This window comes from Canis lupus, chromosome 10 (assembly GCF_048164855.1).
Source record: "Canis lupus baileyi chromosome 10, mCanLup2.hap1, whole genome shotgun sequence".
Classification (NCBI taxonomy): domain Eukaryota; kingdom Metazoa; phylum Chordata; class Mammalia; order Carnivora; family Canidae; genus Canis; species Canis lupus.
In genome coordinates, this window is record NC_132847.1 from 1,220,704 (window position 1) to 1,235,009 (window position 14,306).

At 42.4% G+C, this 14,306-nt stretch overlaps 1 long non-coding RNA gene and 1 pseudogene across 1 annotated transcript; one reads left to right on the top strand and one right to left on the bottom strand.

Moving 5' to 3' along the window:
- The first annotated feature begins 1,437 nt into the window (after positions 1-1,437).
- Positions 1,438-1,977, top strand: LOC140641077 (metallothionein-2 pseudogene; annotated as a pseudogene).
- Positions 1,978-2,406: 429 nt separating this feature from the next.
- LOC140641081 (uncharacterized) lies at positions 2,407-12,597 on the bottom strand. The gene is made up of 2 exons (XR_012037609.1): positions 12,539-12,597; positions 2,407-3,092 (listed from the first exon to the last, which is right to left on the bottom strand). It is a non-coding gene; the product is annotated as an uncharacterized lncRNA (long non-coding RNA).
- Positions 12,598-14,306: the final 1,709 nt, after the last annotated feature.

Below are 14,306 nucleotides of genomic sequence, written 5' to 3' on the forward strand. Positions count from 1 at the left end.
CCAAATTTCAATTTGGTCCAAAGTCTTCTCTTCCAGGAAGCATTCCCTGACTAAGCCCATGCCAACTCATATCTCTCTAGGATTTTGCACCCCTGCATCATCAGTGTGCAAACAAGACTGTTTATCTATAATTATGGAACTTCTAGACTGGAAGAAAATTCTGAGAACATTTAACTTAGCCAAATCCAGGGAGGCAGGAATTTGCACTACTATCACCTAAACACATGTTTTACAGTTTTTGCCTTTGCTGGTGATAGGAGATTCCTATTTCATTTTACTTTCATTTCTTGGAATGGACTAGTTTCTTTAATTCATTTCCTTGCACAAGGACTAGATTTTCCATTGACAAATGCCTACTGAACATTTAGGACCCTGTGGTAAGTTGAGGTTACAAAAGATTCACACAGGGGTGCTCTAATGCCCAGATACATAATTCAGTTAACTAACTGATACTTCTTATAAAATGAGTTGTGAAAAAAAAATAAAAATAAAAAAAATAAAAATAAAAAAAATAAAATGAGTTGTGATAATCTCATAACTAGTCTCACTGTGCCCAACTCCAAACTTAGAAATGTGCTAAAATAAGGAAATGAGAGAGAGAATACATTTCATGGGTAGGAGAATAGAGGGAATAAGAATCTGGCTTAGGACAAACATGGAAGTCTAAAATATCCACCTTTGTGTATGCTTGAAATTTTCTTAATAAACAGTTTAAAATTCTCATAGGCCAGTGGGTTTTACTTTATCAACTCCTTTCTCATCAAGTTTCCTTCAGCTCACTGGGGGACTTTTGTGCACATGTACAGCACAATACCCAATCTCCATAGTATTCAGACAGGTCAAGAGAAAAAAAACACAAACCAGTACCTACCCTTTAATGTCTGGCCTGGTTGGGTTCCTTAAAGAATATAAAATTTGATTTACATATGCAGTTGCAGAGACTGTGTGTTTTAGTTTATTAAAGTAGTTTACTAAAAAGGAGGGATAGAATCTGTCATGTTCACACTCTATCACATTGTCTGACCCCTCAAAAACCTGCATCTGGCTCCTTCCACAGTTTGGCTATCGTGGACATTGCTGCTATGGACATTGGGGTCCAGGCTCATAGGTGGAATATAAGAAATAGTGAAAGAGATTATAAGGGAAAGGAAGGGAACTGAGTGGGAAAAATCAGAGAGGGAGACAAACCATGAGAGACTCCTAACTCTGGGAAACAAACAAAGGGTGGCGGAAGGGGAGGTGGGTGGGGGAATGGGGAGGGCTTTGATGGGATGAGCACTGGGTGTTATACTATATGTTGGCAAATCGAACTCCAATAAAAAAATATACCAAAAAAATTTATTTAATGTAAAAAAAATCTAAATTTTAAAAATTAATTATTTATTTTAAAATGTTAATAATAAATTTAAATGTTTTAAAATAAAACGGTAAAAATAATAAAAATATGGGAAAAAAACCCTCATCTACTCTTGTGCATTATAGTTGAGATAGAGATTTCCCTTCCTTGCCCAGGAAAACAACTGGCCAAGGTTTGTGCGTTTTGTTGGTTTTTTTTCTTCAAGAAATGTAAGTCCTGACGCCTCCTCCAAGCGCCACTGTTTCTCCCGCAGCTGTCTCCAGACTCCAGGCACCACTTCTCGCTATGGATCCCAACTTCTCCTGCACCGCGGGTGACTTCTGCACGTGCACTGGCTCCTGCAAGTGCAGGGTGCAGGTGCACCGCCTGCAAGAAGAGCTGCTGCTCCTGCTGCCTGGTGGGCTGTGCCAAGTGTGCCCAGGGCTGCATCTGCGAGTCTGCATCAGACAAGTGCAGCTGCTGTGCCTGATGTGGGGGAGCACCTGTTCCTGTTGTAAATAGATCAAACCTGTACAAACCTACAGTTTTTTGGTGCTTTTTGTTTTGGGTCCAACCCTGACGTGTTTGCTACATTCCTTGTTTTTTTTGTTTGTTTGTTTGTTTGTTTTTCCTATAGAATATACGTGAATTATAATAAATGTTGTCAACTTAAAAAAAAAAAGAAAGAAAGAAAGAAAGAAATGTAAGTCCTGAGCCATTTCATCAAAAAAGTAAAGGTGAGATTAGACACTAGAGATAAGGTTATTGGGGTTTTCTTTTTTAAAGAGTTATTATTTGGGGCACCTGGGTGACTCAGTAGTTGAGTGTCTGCCTTTGGCTCAGGTCATGATACTGGGGTCCTTGGATAGAGTCCCGCATGGGGCTCCCCACAAGGAGCCTGCTTCTTCCTTTGCCTGTGTCTCTGCCTCTCTATGTGTCTCTTGTGAATACATAAACAATATCTTTTTAAAAAGCCATTAAAATGCAACCTTGTGTTATCATATTAATTTGAACTGGATAGGGAAGATTTCATGGCAATTTGAGCTGGACCTGGAAAAGTAAATCTACTGTTTGGTGAAACAAAGAGGAAAGGGGAGTCTAGAATTCCATCCTTCCTATCTTTTGAACTTGACAAGCTTCCTAACTTCTCTGTGAATCAGTATTGTGATCTACAAACCTACTTCAAAAGGTTGCTGTAGCAGTAAAATGAGTGAAGTCTATGAAGGTAAGCATAGGGCCTGGTTTGTAGCAAGACTAGATGTTAGTCCTTGCCTATTGTTATTAATCTTAGCAAAGACATACACGTAAAGGTAAGTGTGATGAGACTTGGTGGAATGGGCACTTTGGAGGATAATGGGAAACATGCAGGCAGAGAGGATGTGTCATGATTATTGGAATCTTGAAAGCGAAACCAAGGAGTCTAGCCAGGGTAAGCTGGTGAGGAAGGGGCTGGAATGGAGTACTGTTGAATGCTGCTGAGAGTTCCTAATGGGATAAGGATCTCCTCTCTCCACCCAACAGTCACCACTATTTCTGAGTTTCCTGGGACTGCAATATGTCCATGTACCTCCTAAAGATTTTCCATGGTAGCTGTCTCAGGGCTGGAGACCTACCCCTAGAGCAGTCTGGCAGGACAATTCTGGGGCTCTTCGTAGAGCAGGCATATTCACTCTCAGCGGAGCCCCACCTCCAGGGTCATGCAGAAAAGTTCATCTTGTTTGATTCTTTCTGTGTGGATGCAGAAAGATCTTTCTTTCTGAAAGATGCAGACAAGAAAAAGGGGAGAAATGGGAAAAGATTGAAGGCACATGCCATTTGCACATGTTACAAATCCAGGCACTCCAGACCAGCATACAAATCTGCTAACATGTCAGAAATGTCAAGAGAGGGAAGTGAGTAGACTGTGGGCATAACAGAGAATAAACAATTGAATCTGATGAAATGAATAAATTTAAATACTAGAAAAGGGACTTGCACAGACTGATCATGAACAGAAATGAACTGTGGAGTCTGATCAGCTCTGGGCATGAAGTCCCAAACCAGTGTACTTAAATCAGGGCATGGAGGCAGGTGATCAAGAAAGAAATAAATCCATTATGACCCAGATTAGGAACATTACCACCACTTCATCCTCACAGAGGCTAGAGAAGAGACGTAGTCCATGATCAGCCTAGCATTCATTCTATTCCTGTCTCCTCACTTGTGAAAACTGGAACCAGGGTATGCTGTAGGCATTCGAAAAAGGAACCTCTACAGTCCCATCCTGTTTACCACGGTGCTTCACACCATTCATTTTGCTTCCTTGCATTCCTGCCTTTTTGAACTGGCTGATGAGAAGGACTTTTCTGGCAAACTCACTCCAACTGTCATAATTGGAGTAGGTAGAGGCCCAGTCTCCTCATGTTTTCCCTGTCTTCAAGGATGACCCTATGGGTCCTTCTGAGATAATTGCCAGCTTTGTCCCAATCCAGGGCAAGGGAGCCAGTGGTTAAAAGAGCTCTGATGACAAACAGCTCCTTCTCTGAACTCCTGTAATGTCCCACATCCAGGCCAAGGGTTTCAGAGATCAAGGAGGTAGGAAGAACAATGCCAGGAAGGAGCACTTGGGTGACTCCTCGCATGTCACATGGGCCATCTTCTCCAACTGTACTAAAGGCAGTCCGGAAAATACACTTTTTATCTTGGCCTTAACTCACCCTGATGATAGGCAGAATATTCAGCAAAGATGTTGGAAACAGGACAAATCTAAATGCCATTCTGATTTCAGAATCAGAAGAGACCTTTTGAGGTCACCCTATTCTACCTTCTCATTTTAAGATGTGAAAAATAGGCTCAGATGGGTATGACTGGCCCTTGTCACAGAGCAGGTCCTCCCTCTGTTCAGAGGTCTGCCTATGATCTCTCAGAACCATGCAGCCCTGGAACTGAATTCTCGTGGATTTCCATGTGATCATATGGAAATTCCATATGACCAAGCTGATCTGGCTCCCTGGACAATCGATTTGTGATGGGCCCCTCCAAGTCTGTGCTCTGCTTCTGTGCTGAGCTAGAGCACTGGTGAACAAAAGTCACTTCCTCAAGAGATCTTAACACACTCAGGCACATTCCTAGAGTAGCCCAAGGCCCAAGAGAAACCTTGAGGGACCTGAACCCAGAACCCACCTCCAGGTCAGATGAAGTGGGTACAGGGGGAGCTGGTCTGAAACTTTCTCCGGAAAGCTTCCCCAGGTGGAAGATGTCACTCGCTCCACTCTTTCAGCATCTTTTCTGTCCCTTTTTTGGCAACTGCTTCATTCTATCCTACCGAATACCCAGTACTTACATTCAATTAAGTTTTGGGAACCAATGAACACACCAAGCTCCCTTCCATCCCTAGATCAACCCTGAGAGTGGATGACCAAGGTCATACCCTCATTTATTTTTTTTCTTTTTCTTTTTTTTTTTAAGATTCTGTTTGTTTATTTATTTATTTATTCATTTATTTTTAATAATAAATTTATTTTTTATTGGTGTTCAATTTGCCAACATACAGAATAACACCCAGTGCTCATCCCGTCAAGTGCCCACCTCGGTGTCCGCCACCCAGTCAACCCCACACCCCGCCCTCCTCCACTTTCACCACCCCTAGTTCGTTTCCCAGAGTTAGGAGTCTTCCATGTTCTGTCTCCCTTTCTGATATTTCCCACTTATTTTTTCTCCTTTCCCCTTTATTCCCTTTCACTATTTTTTATATTCCCCAAATGAATGAGACCATATAATGTTTGTCCTTCTCCGATTGACTTCCTTCACTCAGCATAATACCCTCCAGTTCCATCCACATGGAAGCAAATTGTGGGTATTTGTCGTTTCTAAAGGCTGAGTAATATTCCATTGTATACATAGACCACATCTTCTCTATCCATTCATCTTTCGATGGACACTGAGGCTCCTTCCACAGTTTGGTTATTGTGGACATTGCTGCTATAAATATCAGGATGCAGCTGTCCCGGGGTTTCATTGCATCTGTATCTTTGGGGTAAATCCCCAGCAGTGCAATTGCTGGGTCGTACATACCCTCATTTAACAGCCCATCCAGGAGAAAAGTAAGGGCTGTGGGATATGAGCCAAGGAAGGAATGCTAAAGGATCTTTCAGGCCAGCAGAGGAGGGGTCCAACAGAAAAGTGCAGTTCCTGCTCCTGCAGTGGGAACAGTATCACTACGCTGTGCCCTGGAGTCCTGGCAGGTCAAGGACATCTGTCTTCAAGCCAGCTGGAGGCTCAGAGACCTCTTCCACTGGGAGCAGCCAAAGAGCTCCAGTGGACTTGCAGGCACAATAAGTTTCTTGGCACAACCAAGGGCCTTGTTATATTTCCTGAGGGATCCTTGCCTCCCTGGCAGCGCATTTGTTAGAAACTTTGGCATTAACAAGCCCTGGTGGGAGGCAGGGTGCAGAAAGGGCTGGGGGAAGGGGTGGGGGAAGGCAGGGGCTGAAGCCTGAGGAACAAGTTTCAGAGGGAACCCAGGGTAACATTTACCCTCCTGGACATCATATCACACCTGGGAAACTCCTAAAAGAGCTTCAAGAGTGCCAGGCTCTGGCCACTTGCTTTACATATGCTCTACCAGTTAAGAGAAAAACACAAATCTAGGCTGCAAGAAATGAGTCAACTCCCAACACTTTTATTTTTTCTTAGTATCATTATTGTTATTTTTTTTTTTTTTTAAGATTTTATTTATTTATGCATGATAGTCACAGAGAGAGAGAGAGAGAGAGGCAGAGACACAGGCAGAGGGAGAAGCAGGCTCCATGCACCGGGAGCCCGACGTGGGATTCGATCCCGGGTCTCCAGGATCGCGCCCTGGGCCAAAGGCAGGCGCCAAACCGCTGCGCCACCCAGGGATCCCTATTGTTATTTTTTTATTAAACATTTCTTTCTCTCTTTTTTTAAAAATCCTCTTATTGGAGTTCGATTTGCCAACATATAGCATAACACCCAGTGCTCATCCCACCAAGTGCCCCCCTCATTGCCCATCACCCAGTCACCCCAATCCCCCGCCCACTTCCCCTTCCACTATCCCTTGTTCATTTCCCAGAGTTAGGTGTCTCTCATGTTTTGTCATTATTGTTATTGATAATCACAATAACCTCAACCCAGCATTCCTGGTCTCTCTACCTTTTGTCTTCTACTACCCCTCTGATCTGGTCAGACCTCAGATGTTCCCCTCCCACCTCTGCTTTATCACTGAGCACTCTTCATTGTTTTGGGGATGCATACTGTGTTCCATTGTTCCTCCTCCTTGCATGTAAACACAGGAGAGCAGGGTCCTCCTGTCTCCTTTGCTCTCTGCTATATCCCCTAGACCTAGAACAGGGCCTCCTTCCCTGACACACCTGCTGATTCAGTAAGTATTTCTCAGCCCTGACTTGTGCTTTGCACATACTATTCCTGTAACTCTCTGCACCACCCTATAAGGAAAGTACTATCAGGGCATCTGGGTGGCTCAGTCAATTAAGCGTCTGCCACTCAGGTCATGATCTCAGGGTTCTGGGATTGAGCCCTGCCAGGCCCAGAGCCCCACATTGGTCTCCCTACTCAGGGGGGTGCCTGCTTCTCCCTCTGCCCCCTTCCCTGCTTCTATCTTGTTATATCTCTCTCTCAAATAAATAAATAAAACCTTTAAAAAAAGAAAGAAAGAAAGAAGAAAAGGAAGGTACTATCATCCTTTCTACAGATGAGGAGCCCAGGACAATGAGAAACCACATACTGTCAACACCACAAATGTTCTGCAACCCTGAGTGTTCATACGCAAAAGCTTTTTTTTCTAATTTAAAAAGACAGATACAGGAAACCTAAGTGGCTCAGTAGGTTAAGCGTCTGCCTTCAACTTGGGACATGATCTCAGGGTCATGGGAGCTAGCCCTGAGCCCTGTATCCAGCCCTCTGCTTAGTGGAGAGCCTACTTTTCCCTCTCCTTCTGTCCCTCTCCCTCATTCTACTCCCCCCCCCCCCAGCTCATGTTCTCTCTCTCTTGCTTTGCTCTCTCTCTCAAGTAAATAAATAAGAAGAAATGTGTGGGAAATATCAGAAAGGGAGACAGAACGTAAAGACTGCTAACTCTGGGAAACGAACTAGGGGTGGTAGAAGGGGAGGAGGGCGGGGGGTGGGAGTGAATGGGTGACGGGCACTGGGGGTTATTCTGTATGTTAGTAAATTGAACACCAATAAAAAATAAAAAAAATTAAAAAAAAATAAAATAAAATATTTTTAAAAATAAATAAATAAATAAATAAATAAATAAATAAATAAATAAATAAAAAGACAGATACATGAAGTAAAAGGGGAAAGCCCTCCCCACCCACTCTACCTCCATACCTCATACAGACACAGCATGGGGTGGACATACTTATTTTCACAATAAATTTGTCAATTATTTTATGCATCCCTATGGGGAGCCTGATGTGGGACTTGACCCCAGAACCCTGAGATCATGACCTGAGCCAAAGGATGCTCAACCACTGAGCCAGCCCCCCAGGTGCCCTGTGTTTTGACTTTCCTGTTTTGTTTTGTTTTAGTGTTTCATATCAGTTTTATTGAGGTATAATTTATATGCAATAAATTTCATTTGTTATTAAGTGTATAGTTCAATAATTTTTTAATCAACATTCAGAGTTCTGCAACCAGGGACACCTGGGTGGCTTAGTGGTTGAGTATCTGCCTTTGGCTCAGGTCATGATCCTGGGGTCCTGGGATCATTCCTGCATCAACCTCCTTACGGGGACCCTACTTCTCCCTCTGCCTATGTCTCTGCCTCTCTCTGTGTCTGGCATGAATAAATAAAATCTTAAAAAAAAAAAGTTCTGCATCATTTAAATCCACTTTTAGAACAGTTCCATTATCATAAATAAACATTCCCCGCATACCCATTAGCAGTCAATCCTGGCTTTCTTCCTCAGGCTCAGACATTACTTACCTGTTGTCTCCGCTGATTCGCCTTTTCTGGAAATTTCATGTAAATAAATAGTAAGAGTGGAATTGCTAAGTCATAAGCTTAACTTTGCTATACCAAATTGTCAAACATAGAGTTTATATTATACTATAGCTAGCAATTCCACTCCCAGGTATATACCTCCCCCCAAAATAGAAAACATGTGTTCACCTAAAAACCTGTACACAAATGTTCATAGTAATGTTATTCATAATAGTAAAAAAGCGAATGGATAAACAAAATGTGGTATATCCATAGAATGAAATATTATTCAGCCATGAAAATGGCTGAACTGATATATAGTATAATACGAATAATCCTTAAAAACATTATGCCAAGTGAAACAAGCCAGACACAAAGAATTGTATGATTCTACTTATATAAAATATCCAGAAGAGGCAAATCCATAGAAACAGAAAGTAGACTAATGGTTGCCAGGGACTGGGGGTGCAGGTGGGGAGGTGGTAGAGAGTGGAGGAAGTGGGGAATGACAGCTAATGGGGAGGGTGACAGAGTATCTTTTTGGAGTGATGAAAATGTTCTGGAATTTAATAGTGGTGATGTTTGCACAATGTTATGGATATACTAAATATATACTATATATAAAATATACTGAAAAACAACTGAATTGTACACTTTTAAAAGGTGAATTTTATGATCTACAAATTTTATCTCAATTTAAAAATGCAAAGAAAACATACTATTAGATGTAACAATATAAATAAATCTCAAAAATATAATATTAAGGGATGCCTAGGTGGCTCAGTGGTTGAGAGGATGCCTTTGGCTCAGGGCATGATCCTGGGATGCAGGATGGAGTCCCACACTGGGGTCCTTGCATGGAGCCTGCTTCTCCCTCTGCCTATGTCTCTGCCTCTCTCTCTTTCTCTTTCTGTGTCTCTCATGAATAAATAATCTTTAAAATAATAATGATAACGGTAATAAGGTAAGTAATTCAGACACCAAAGAATACATACTTGGTGATTCTGCATATGTAAAGCTCAGAATCTATTCTAAGTGCTAGAAATCAGGACTGTGATAACATTTGAGGAATAGTGGGCATATTGACTGGGAGGGAACACAAGGGGGAGCCTCTGGGCTACTGGTAGTGTTCTATTTGTTGAGCTGGGTGGTAATTACATGAATTAAAAAGTATATTAAAATATCAAGAGAAAAAAATCAATTGACCCTAACCATATGGTCTGTTTCTGCACTTTCTATGATATGTCTGTCTTTATGCCAATACTATCCATCTTGATTACTATAGTTTTATGAAAAATACTGAAATCAAGTAGTATTCTTTGTTCTTTTTCAAAATTGTTCTGGGTAATCTAAGGTCTATTGCATTTCTATATCATTTTTCGAAGGCTGATCAATTTCTACAGGAGAGTCAGCTGGGATTTTATTAGCAGTTGTGATGAATCTCTAGAACAGTTTGGGCAGAACTGCCTTCGTAAAAACTAGACTCTTCCATTCTATGAATGTGGACTGTCTCTTCATATTTTAGACCTTTATCTCAATAATGTTTTGTAGTTTTCAGAGCACAGGCTTGCACTTCTTTGTTTACATTTTTGTTATTGTTCATATTTATTCTTAAGCATTTTTTTCTTTTTGATGTTATTCTGAATTCGGTTGATTCCCCAATATCACTCTTGAATTATTTATTGCTAGTATAAATACAATTGATCTTATATTCTACAATCTTGCCAAACTTATTTATTAGTTTTCTGCTTTTTTTAAGATTATTTATTTGACAGAGATAGTGTACAAGCAGGGGGAGGGCGAGAGGAGCAGGCTCCCCACTGAGCAGGGAGCCCAATGTAGGGGCTTGCCCCCAGGACCCTGGGACCATGAGCTGAGCTGAAGGCAGGCGCTTAACCAATTGATCCACCCAGGCACCCCTCATTTATTAGTTCTCATACAGGTTTGTGTGTACGTGTTTTTTTAAAAGATCCCTTAGGACTTTATAAATGCAAGGACTTATTGTCTGCTATTTAAGACTGTTTTATAAACATTGGAGTGTATGTATTCCTTTGAATTAGTATTTTTGTATTCCTTGGGTAAATACCTAATAGTCCAATTGCTGGATCATAGGGTAGTTTATAGTAACAACAATTATCAACAATCGCCAAATTATGGAAACAGCCCAAGTGTCCATTTGTTGTGCCCAAGATTGCGAATCGGAGAAACCACCAAGGAGCCGACATTGATGCAAGCTCACGAGGGTTTATTAGCAAGCTCGAGCTTGGGTCCAAGTATACCCGACATAGCGGAGCAGGGACTTGGACCCCAAAGTGGGTTACAGCTGGGTTTTTTAGAGGCTGGTCTAGGGGATTTTCAGAAGGAGTGGAAGAATTTCTCAAGTTCTGTTTACATTCTGATACGGGGCTTTCAAGGGCATTGAGCTCTGTTCTCATTCTAAGATGGGACTTTCTACCACAGGTGTGGGCTCTGTTGTCTTTCTGATATGGGATTCTCTGCCGAAGACATTGAGGACATTCTGCAGTTTTTCCCGTAAAGTTCAGCTCTTATTCACAGGGACCTAAGATGGCTGTACTTGTGGTAATGCTAAACTTTAGGTGGGATGGCCTTAATTTTTCTTGGCCTCCACACTGGAAATATATATATATATATGAATATTACTCAACCATAAAAAAAAGAATGAAATCTTACCATTTGCAAAGACAGTTGGAGATGGAGAGTATTATGCCAAGTAAAATAAGTCAGAGAAATCCAAATATCATATGATTTCACTCATATGTGAAATTTAAGAAGCAAAATAAATGAGCAAAGGGGGAAAAACGAGAGAGGCAAATGAAGAAATAGACTCAACTCTAGAGAACAAACTGATGGTTACAGGAGGAGATGTCGGTCAAGGGATGGGTTATATAGGTGATAGGGATTAAAGAGTTCACCTGTGGGATCCCTGGGTGGCGTAGCGGTTTGGTGCCTGCCTTTGGCCCAGGGCGCGATCCTGGAGACCCGGGATCGAATCCCACATCAGGCTCCCGGTACATGGAGCCTGCTTCTCCCTCTGCCTGTGTCTCTGCCTCTCTCTCTCTCTCTCTCTCTGTGACTATCATAAATAAATAAAAAATTAAAAAAAAAAAGAGAGTTCACCTGTGATGAACACCGGTGTTGTATAGAAGTGTTGACTCATTAAATTGTACACCTGAAACTAATATTACACTGTCTGTTAACTGAAATATAAATAAAAACTGTCTTTAAAAAAGACTGTTTTACTTCTTCATTTCTAGTCTGATGCCTTCAGCCTTTTCTCTCACCTCCAGTACTATATTGAAAAGAAATGTTGAAGACTCCGAAGAAAACATTCAGTCTTTCACCATAAGCATAAAGTTTGCTGTAGTCTTTTGTACATGCAAAGCACTTCATCAGACTGAGGAAGTTCCCTTCCATTTCTACTTTGTTGAGGGGCCTTCCTTCCTTCCTTCCTTCCTTCCTTCCTTCCTTCCTTCCTTTCTATAAGCTGCACACCCATCATGCGGCCCAGAGTGGGGTTTGAACTCATGACCCTCAGATGGAGACCGGGTGGAGATAAGAGCCCTACACACTTAACAGACTGAGCCACCCAGGCACCCCCAGAGTTCTTCTTTCATAGACAGAAATAGACAAGACTAGATATAACTGGGAATGAGGTGGGGGATGGGGGATGAGCACTGAAGAAGTGCTGGGTATGGGAGTGGGATGAGTTGACACAATAGAACCGTTCATCAGGGGATGCTGGTTCTGGGGAAGGGCCATTTCAATGTTTGCTCAAGGTTATTCAAGGTCTGAAGGCCTGAAGGGAGAGGGAAAGCTGACAAGTTTAGTCAACTCAAGTTAACAGGCATTTTGTCCAGATTTGTCAGTTCAGCTAGTCTTTCTGAGTCTGGGTGGGCCTTATTCACATACACATCAGAAGGTCATCTCAAGTCACATGGAGAAGGCTGATTCCTTGCAATGAGCTACTTGCTAGAACACAGGTGGGTAGGAGGATTTCTTAACTGATGCTGTTTTCCAGGAACCCTCCATCAGGTAAAGTTCAGTGTCAGAAATACTAAAGACCCTCTCTTTTTGGGCCCTCTGCCACCATCCAGGCCTGCCACTAAGGAGGCCTCTCCTCAATCCAAAACATATTCGAGGATGGTTTCTTTATCTCCCTGGGCCACCTGTCCTACTTTCCCCTACTTTCTATTCAGAAATGCTTCCTACTACCCAGCACTCCTTGGTCTTACCTCAGTTGATGGCTCAGTTCCACTGAGCACCCAGGTCACCAACTTTTATTCCTTCTTTCCTAAGACAAAGGACAAATACCAAGGGATTCAGAACCATGCAGTGATAAGGTACAAATCCAGCCTCTTCTATAGGAGCCTCTTCACCCTCCCACCTCCTACACACTCTCAGATGAAATGCACTTCCCCTAGTCCTGGCCTAATGCTACTTCCTCCTCAAGTGGAGGAACTGATGCTCACACGTGCTCCCTCATGACAGTTACACAGAACGGCTCTCTCTCCCCCAGCAGTTCTGAGAGGCAAAGTCAAGGCCTGACTATCTGTGTCCAACATGCACAGTGGATTAGGTCATTTGTCTTTTGTTTGTTGTTTGTAAACTTTTTATTGAAGCCTGACACATACAGAAAAGCACACAAGTCCTAGTGTACAGCTTAATAAATTTTCACAAAGGGAACAGACCATGTAACCAAAAACTCATATGAAGAACATATTACCAACATCACAGAAGATCCTTCATGTACAACCCAACCCTAGGCAATCCCCAAATGTAACCTCAGCCTGAATTTCCACACCAATGGTGAGTTTCACCTATCTGAGCTCTAGGTGAATGGACTCATGTAGTATGTGGCATTTTCGGGTGGCTGACATAAAGCCTGTGAGATCCATCCATGCCGCTGGGTGCCATTTGTAGTAGTTTTTCACTGTCAATGTTATATCATAATGTTACAGGATTTTTTCTCCTTCAGTGCCCATAGTTTTCTGTCATTCTGCTTCAAAGAATAAAGAGGTAGACCAGGCAAAGTAGTGAGCAGAAAAGTAAGGTTTACTGAGCAATACTGAATAATAAGAGTACAAAACTCCCAAAAAGGGAGGGTACCCAAGAGGGTTGCCCCCCAGAGTTTCTAAGTCTAGGGGTTTTTATGGGCTTGTTAGTGGGCTGTTTAATCTGATTTACCTTCTCTGTGCCTGTCATCCAATCAGATTTTTCCCACCTATTTATCACATGGGAAAGGGTGGAGGGCTCCTTCCAGGGTAGTGTAAGATCATTTTTAGGGTGGTTTCCTCTTAGAGTGGGGCCCCCTTATCCGTGCCTGCCATTCTTCCATTTTCCTTCATCAATACTGCCCTGTACAAATTTACTGCCAAATAGAAAACATCTTGATTTAGGTAAGGAGAGGCTTTCTTCAAAAAGACCATTGTAATAAGGGAAGGATCTATTACAGGAGAGGGAAGGCTCAGACCTGTCAGATTTTTAAGTGTCTCAATGGTAAGGCAAAAGGAACTTTTTGATGATGAAAGCTCTAAAGAACTGCCTGTGGGTGAGCAAGGTGAGAGGGTGGAGTGATCTAGCTGAACAGAACATGTTTTTCTTTGTGGTCAGCCATGGTCTGCAGCTGAGGCTCTTGGTAGGACTTGCCTGGGGGAAGGAAGCTACCTCACCCACGGTTACCCAGAATCCAAAGACTGATTGATGCCTGGCCCACCCACCTCAGCCTTACCTCAACTGGGACATTTCTACAGGTTCCTCCCAGTTCCACAGCTCCATGTGGAACAGCTGAGGCCTCAATAGTAACTGCCTTGCAGCTCAGCTTCTTCCTCTGCCTTTTCTGCCTGTCTGCTGCCCTTAGAGGGGTTAATCGCAGGAGCACAAGCCAACAATCCTCCTGCATGCAAATCTTTGCTTCATGACCTGTTTGCATGGGATGCAACTTATGAGTCAAGTGTGTTGTACAGCTGGATTTTTTATAGGCTGGTCTAGGGGATTTTCAGA